Genomic DNA, 8,589 nt, shown 5'->3' on the forward strand with positions numbered 1-8,589 from the left:
AAATTAAACTGTTGCATTAAATATGGACATTTTTCAAGAGAATAAAGCCTAAGAGGAGAAAGTAACCAGTATAAAAGCATTATTATTTTTGCCCAATATATGAATTGTCCTTTAAGTATTAACTCTATAGTCTTTGTAAGCTAACATCCAATTATGTTGATGAAAATGTGGTGTGACCCTTTATATTCAACAATGGGGCTAGTGATGCTGATTGCTTTCTCCGCGTTTGGACATAAATAAAATCATGGACGATGAACAATGCTTTCTACACTATGTGGGAATAAGGGCTGCCCTGTGATTTGTGGCTGCAGCTACCACTTGCAGATGATGGCTTTGCATCTCAGCTTCTTTACTTCTATGCTACTCAGAACTTCTGCTGGAGAAAACAACCATCAAATGCCTGACTGCGACACACAGAACAGATCTGCTTGCTGCTTTTGTTTCTATGCAGCCTGCAGCTAAAGTAATTAGAGCAAATGCATGGTTTAATTAGGCTCCTAAAGCTTCCCTGTTATCCTAGGAGTCAACTGAAAATTAACTCAGTTAAAAATCAAGCATTTCTTCCCACCTTCAAAAGATAAAACTTTCATTTGGAAATGACTTTTAGTAAGTAAACAAAACATCAGAACAATGAAATCTAGCAGATGTCACGTAAATTTCAATGATTTCACACCATGTAAGATTTCTATGTTAATATAAATGAGCAATAAAAAATTCAACTTAAAGCTGTTCCTTGTTGGCATAAAGCAACCTTGTTCTTAGTGTCAAAAAGATTATTGGTTCACACTGCCTTGCCTTCAAAAATTAGAATCTTTGTTTTGTAAGTTAATAGGATCATTGCATGACTAAATTTGTTATTTTAAAGGAATTAGTATTAGAGACTTGCATTTTCCTTTGGATGTTTAGAAAAACAGCTATCATATTTAAGATGTAATGTGTATTATGCTTATCATCAATTCCTTTTTCTCCACTTCACATGGTCCCTCGATATCTCTCTGATTGAACTCTTCATTTCCACAGTCCCTATACTGGTCCATGTCCTAATCAACTCTACCAGAATTGCTGAAGTAGTCTCTTAAACTGGCCTTACCCTTCTTGGGTCTCCATATAGTCAGTCAGTAGAATGTTTTCCCTTATATGTCACTTTCATCATACAATTCCCTGCTCAAGGTTACATAAAGTATCCCCCCCTCCGTTTTTCTGCTCTGTCAGAACTAAACTTCTAACCCTAGCATATAAGTTTCCCTCTTCTCAACTGACACCACAACCAAGCCTCTTTCTCAGTCCCTTGCGGCATACAACCCATTTTTTTTCCAAATTCACCCCTCATTCTATTACAATACATTCTCACTGCCCACACTTCCAGTTAGGTTGTTCTCTTTAGGGCATTCTGTATATTATTATTCTGTTTCCACTGTTACTTACGCTATTTCTAATGTCTAGATGTCCTCCCCTTTCCAGTAACCAATTAATGCCAATCATCTTCCTCAAGACTCACTCAGGAAAGCTTCCCTCACATAATCTCACTGCAACCAGTGCCTAATTTTCCTAATCATTGCTTGTAAGTAGAGATAAGGATTTAGTTGTTATTCATTGATACAATTATATCATTGTTAAATGCCGTCATTAAAATGACTAATACTTTTCTACCACTTGGTAAATAGTGTCATGAACCTTCCACTCCACTCTACCCTCCACCCCCCACCCCCAATTCTCTTACCCATTTAATTCTCCTAACTACTCCAACCCCTCCTTTAGGACCTCCCACCTCTCCACTGTCCAGCCACTATAAGGATAACTACTGGCACAGCAGTGCCTTTCCAGGACCCTACTCCAGAATATCGACTAGCATACACTCTGATTGGTAGGAAAGTACTTCCTCTGGATATAACTAATCCCTGAGTTAGGGACACTGTTCTAGACTATAAACGCCTTGAAGACCAGGACTGTGTCATATTCATCTTTGCATCCCTCATGCTTAGTATAGTGCCTGGAAATCACCAACACATGTTTGCTTGAAGGAAGAGAAGGAAGGGAGTGGAGGGGACGAGGAGGAAGAAAGTAGGGTGAAAGGGAAGGATGTGAAAAGAAACGTACAAGACAAGTTTAAATGCCCAATACAGAGTACTTCCCCCTCCAGATTACATTTAACACTGCCCAAACTCTCCATGAGTGATGGCAAGGCTTAATGACTTTTGTCTGATGTCATACCTCCTCAAAGGAATCATGCCAATTTTATTCTCTCATTCATCATAGCTGAGCTAATCTTTTCCCCAAACATACATACTCTGTATTCTTTTCCCATCTTGCAGTTGTGAGAAACCTCAGGAAATGTCTGTACTCTGTATTTCCCCCTCCTTTTTAAAGTTCCATTTGGGAACAAAGAGACATTTGAACCCTGGTCATGAAGGGGGTTAAATATAAAATTAATGCTGGTCTTAAAAAGAGTAATGGTGGTGATAAACCTTTATCAAGGAAGAGCACTTATCACTTCTTCACACCATTGTTCCCTCTCCCCACTAGAATGTAAGTTCCATGTGTTCCCAAGTGTTCTCCATGTATTCTTACAACGCCCAGTGCCTAGCACAGTGCCTGACACATAGTAGAGATCCTCAATAAATACTTGTTGAATGAGTGAATGAAAAAGAAAAATGTATGTTTCAAAGTTAAATTAGAGGTAACTTCATGGACCACATAGGGATCCCTTTCAGAATCTCCACAGAAATCTTTATTTGCCTGCTTTAATTAAACATGCTCTTTCTCAAGCATCAACATTCAAAATATGTCCGGATACATTTACAAACCTATTTCATAATCATTTTCATTTTTAAATTTTTGTTTAATTGTTAGTATTACATCACTTTTGCTCTCTACCATATTTTCAGAGCAAATACACAGACAGAATTCCCATGTATTGTGAATCAAATGAGTTTCTTTTGGCAAACCTATACATTCAATTAACATTTATTTATAACCTTTCTGTTGGTAAAATGTGTTGTAGGTTCAAAACAACTGCCTTACAAACTGCTTTTGAAATATAACCACTTTTCGTTTCATGAGTTTCTGTATTCAATCTGTACTTTACTAACAGGCAATTGTTTATGGATTGTAAATACTTTTCAGTTGCCTCATTAGTGGGTACTTTATCTTCCTCATTGTTTTCTAAGCCCCATCTGAAGGGGGGATTATGTTTTTCTACTTTTGTTCATTTCTTCATGGTGGCTAGTACTGCATTGAACTGAGTAACTCCTTGTTGAATGAAGGATTTTACCAAAATGCAAAATACGACATAAGGTGATAAGCCCAGAAGACAATGTATTATTTTTTTGGAAATGATGAAACACCAGTCATTTAGGGTACTCTTCAGTATCTAGGGCCTCTGCGCTTGAGAGTTAGGTTAGAGACTACATTTTATTTGGGCTTGTTAATCTTATTCCTCCCTTGTCAAACTTTTTCACATGAGCTTTTAAAAAAAATAGCAACAATACAGGACACTAAGTCCTAATAATAAAAACATCAACAGCATCGGTTTAAAATATTTCATTCTTTATTAATTGTATGTTCCCTTGTCCCAAAAAATTTAATTTTAGTTCAGGAGTTCGGAAGTAAGATATTTGTGCTTATTTACTTCAAGACTTTCCCCAAATTTGGGATTAGGGAGTCAATAGAGAAATAAGGAGAGAAAACTTTCATTTTTTACCAAGAAACAAGAAAATTCAGACTCTGTCTCATAGTAAACTGCTCCCTTCTTTTTGTGACAATGCATTTAAAATTACATGGCATTCAGTATGTAGTTATTATTTTAACTGCGCACTGCATTTTACACACTCTTCTGTGTATATGACATATTTTACAATCAAAGAAAATATACCTTAAAGAAAAATCTAGACCAAAATGGGAAACATAAAACAAAAAAACAAAACAAAACAAAAACCCCAAAAACAAAGTAGGAAACATCAATATTTCCACACTGATTCAAAATCAGGAACCAAGAATGAACCGTTCCTTCCTTTGTTAATTAGCATTCAGAAAGGAATAATGTTAACATTTGAATAGAGTGTTTAAGAAATAGTTACATTTGCATCTGAAAAGCGGTGTCCCTTGGAAAATTAAATTGGTGCTTTCAGAATTAAAAAACAAAAACCAAACCGAACAAAACGTTTTGCCTGCTGAATAAGATTTCTTTAAAGATTGCTTCAATGTCCACCTGAAGTCTTTTGTCACATGGTTCAGCACTCCTCTGGAATCTTTGAAGTGTTATAGAACCAAAGCTGAGAGCACTCCAAAAAGTGAGACGTGTAAGTTGAGAAACTCTATTCACAGTACCTAATAATTCAAGCTGGTATTTATCTGGGAAGACTTACTTTTCTCTTAAAGTTTGTTTATTTTCTATGATTTTACCCTCTTTGTATATGTGTGTAAAACATAATTGTGGCTTGTAATGTAAAGTTTTTCTCATCAACGAGATAGTAAATGTTTTTGAGTACAGGGATATCTATTGTCTTTCATGCTCCCTGCATGGCCTAACTCTGTGTTAGTCACCTAATACTTTGGCTTGATTTGCAAATGCTTACATGTCACATATTGATAGCTTGTGACTCCTTTATCTCATCCATTTTATACCCAAAAGAATCTGCTGGAGGATATAAGGATCACAGTCTTCTGTCTTGTAATGTATATGATCTGGAGGCAGTTATGACCATTAATTGTGAGTTTTAGGGTGTTTGTATAATTAAAATGATTGAAATATAAATGTGAACGCATGGTGTGATCTGGCAATCTTTTCAACTCTTACTAATTCTACAAATCAATTTTGGAAGTTCCAGACACCCAGGTTAAGGTGACTCTTGGTATTCTGACCTTAAATTAAACAAACAAACAAACAAACAAACAAACAAACAAACAAAAAACTCACTAATCTTACTAGAACTATAGGCTTACGCCTAAAATAAAAGCATGACCCAATAGTTGAGAAACATTTCTTTAAACTTCTGTTACTTGAGGCAAAACTGCACAATCTTTCTGTTAATTGAAAGTCCAATATGTTAAAATGTAATTATCTGTGACATTTTACAACGTTATAAAATACTTTTAGCAACTGTATTGCAATTCACCTCTAACTTCTACATGTCATTATTAAGTTTTGGCTAAATGTTAGTATTTCATGAAGATTGTACATGTGTGATTTATCTTTGTTTTACAATTTAAAGTACTCACATATAGGAGACCACATACTCATAAGTAAAACTTCTTTCTTTAATTCATTAGGTCTCCTCACTAACTAGTAAACTTTCCTTTTAAGATTTGTCATGCCATAATAGAACCAGTATTTGATGATGACCAAAATACTGATTTTTTGTAATAGGAAAGGTGTGGAAAGAATATCATACTGGAACTCAGGAGAGGTGCGTTTTAGTCTCATTTCTGAAACTTATTTGTTGTGTGATCATTTAATCTTATTTATCTTTGTTTACTCTTTTGGAAACAAGCTAGGAACAAGTGATTTCTAATGTTCCTGAGACAGGGAGAAAGAGGACAGACTTATAATTCCAGTTTCTGTATATTCAGATTGTTCCTTATTTTGAACCATCCACTGAAAAAAAGCTTTACTGTGCCCTCAGAGCAAAAATCTTAGCAATTGACCAACTCCTTAAATTATTAAACATGAATTTGTTTTCATCCTTTTAAAAATTCATTTATTAAAAATATTTATCATGAATTAGATATGTTCAGATAGTGTTTAGGTATTGCAGGTATGGCAGTAAATCAGAACGTCTTTACTCTCGTGGAGTTTACATTCTAGTATGGAATAGTCGAATAAACACATAAGAAAATATGTTAGGGAAAAGTACTCTTTTATAAATAGAATTGGGTGATTAGAGAAGGTCTCTCTCAAAGGATGAAATGCAAATGCCAAGAAGGAACTAGCCATGCAAAGATCAAAGGAAGAATTCCAGCCAGAGGAACATTAAACTCTATAGGACTTCATTTCTTTTTCCATCATTTAATGGAGACTCATCATTTTGTATAACTGTAATAAGGGAAGCAGAATGTTTGAACAGTTTGATGTTATTTTTAACTGAGCATTATTTCACACAAATAAGTACATATCAACACAATCTGTAATCCTTGTCATTGTCTGCATGGCCGTATCATTCTTATACATTCCCCTGTTATTATTCTTGTTATCATCCCAATCTTAAGATTTGTATTTTAAAAAACACTGTCACTTTAATTTTTCAGTCAATTCCACCCTAAGTTCCCAGATGTGGTTTTCATCTTTATCAAATATTTATTAAACACCTTCACATACTAGTTACTGACCACATCCTTTTATTGAATTTTTTAACATTGTGCAACTTTGGAGGTAATGTTAGAGGAGGTTAGATGCATGGAGTACCTGAAAGCACTAAGGGAGTTTTTTCCTATTTAGTTTCAAATACAATATTAAGCAACTTATGATTAATAACGTCATACATGATATGAATTAATGAATGATTTGTAGCTATCTTCACGTTTAGCTAGAACTATAGGACTCTGTTGCACAAAACCAGTACACATATGAACATGGTTCATAGTTTTATAATAATACTTTTTTTCAGATTATAGTTTTCTTATCCTGGAACCTTTGTTTGGAAACATTCAGTCTTTAATAACTACACAAACCAAACTGATGTGCCTTCTGGGGCTGTTATTTCTCAGCTGAACATAGAATGCTACATTGTTTGTTGTTGTTGTTGTTGTTGTTGTTTTAAATTCAGAATGTCCTTGAAATGTTTCTCTTGTTCTCCTTGCTTATTTACTCTCTGAAGATCATTATGTCTGCTTTCATCCATCCTTCTCATTTACTTTGCCAAGATTCTGTCTTGTGATTTAAAGTTAAGTGGGACTCATAGAAGACACTAATGAAAAACTCCAAAAGGCTATTAGGCTTTCCATAATAGTCTATAATTGATAGTCATGAAAATGATGGGATGCCTAATTCTAATGCTTCTGTTTAATCTGGAACTATACTTAAGTTGTAGAGTTCTGGCAGGGTTACATTTATGTTCTTGTTATCATTGCATTTGGGCACATAACTTAAAAATTAAATAAAGAGGGTACCAAAAATGTATACACATTTTAAGAAATGAAAAAACTATTAAAATTGTAATACTCATTATACACTGATAACAAAAGATGAATACAAGTCACATTTGACCTCTGCAATTACAAGAGGTGCTCAAAATGGTTGCCACCAGCGTCCAGACACTTCTGATTATGGCGAATTACTGCTTGAGCAATGTTGACCAAAGTGTCCACTTGTATACATTTTTTTGTCATCCCCGATATCTCTCCAAAGCTTGTTATAAAAACAGCAGTGCTCTTCACCCATTTCCTCCTCTCCAGAGGCAGCCATATTTAACCTCTATATTTTGATGCGCATATCATTATTTCTGAACTAAATATTTATACTTCTAGCTTCTTTGTCAAAAATTATCTGTCCATATTTATGTGGTTTTATTTCTACGTTCTCAATTCTATTCCATTGGTCTATGTGTCTGTTTTTCTGCCAATACCATGCTGTTTTGATTATTGTAGCCCTGTAGTACAAGCCAAAGTCAGGAAGTGTGATACCTCCATTATTGTTCTTTTTTCTTAAGATTGCTTTGGCTATTCAGGGTCTTTTGTGGTTCCAAACAAATCTGATGATTTTTCGTTCTGTTTCTTTAAAATATGCCATTGGAATTTTGATGGGGATTGCATTGAATCTGTATATTGCTTTGGGTAATATGGCCATTTTAACTATGTTGATTCTTCCAATCCATGAGCACGGAATACGAATAGAATTGCCATATGACCCAGCAATCCCTCTCCTGGGTATCTACCCAAAAAATCTGAAAACATTTAGAGATAAAGACACGTGTGCTCCAATGTTCATTGCATCTTTGTTTACGGTGGCCAAGACATGGAAACAACCAAAATGTCCTTCGATAGATGAATGGATAAAGAAGTTGTGGTATATATACACAATGGAATACTATTCGGCAGTAAGAAAAGATGATATAGGAACATTTGTGACAACATGGATGGATCTTGAGAGAGTAATGCTGAGCGAAACAAGTCAGACGGAAAAAGCAGAGAACCATGTGATTTCACTGATATGTGGTATATAAACCAAGAACAACAAAAGAACAAGACAAACAAATGAGAAACAGAAACTCATAGACACAGACAATAGTTTAGTGGTTGCCAGAGGGTAACGGGGGCGGGGGGTGGGGGGTGGGAGATGAGGGTAAGGGGGATCGAATATATGGTGATGGAAAGAGAACTGACTCTGGGTGGTGAACACACAATGGGATTTATAGATGATGTAATACAGAATTGTACACCTGAAATCTATGTAATTTTACTAACAATTGTCACCCCAATAAATTTAATTAAAAAAAAAAAAAAAAGAATAATGGGCATACCAGAAGGAGAAGAAAGACAGAAGGGAACAGAGAATATATTCAAACAAATTGTCGATGAGAACTTCCCAAACTTGTGGACAGAACTGGACCCTCGAATCCAAGAAGTAAATAGAACACCTGATTACCTCAACCCCAA

The sequence above is a fragment of the Rhinolophus sinicus genome, chromosome 18, assembly GCF_057876585.1.
Source record: "Rhinolophus sinicus isolate RSI-liver-muscle chromosome 18, RSI-T2T, whole genome shotgun sequence".
Taxonomy (NCBI): Eukaryota; Metazoa; Chordata; class Mammalia; order Chiroptera; family Rhinolophidae; genus Rhinolophus; species Rhinolophus sinicus.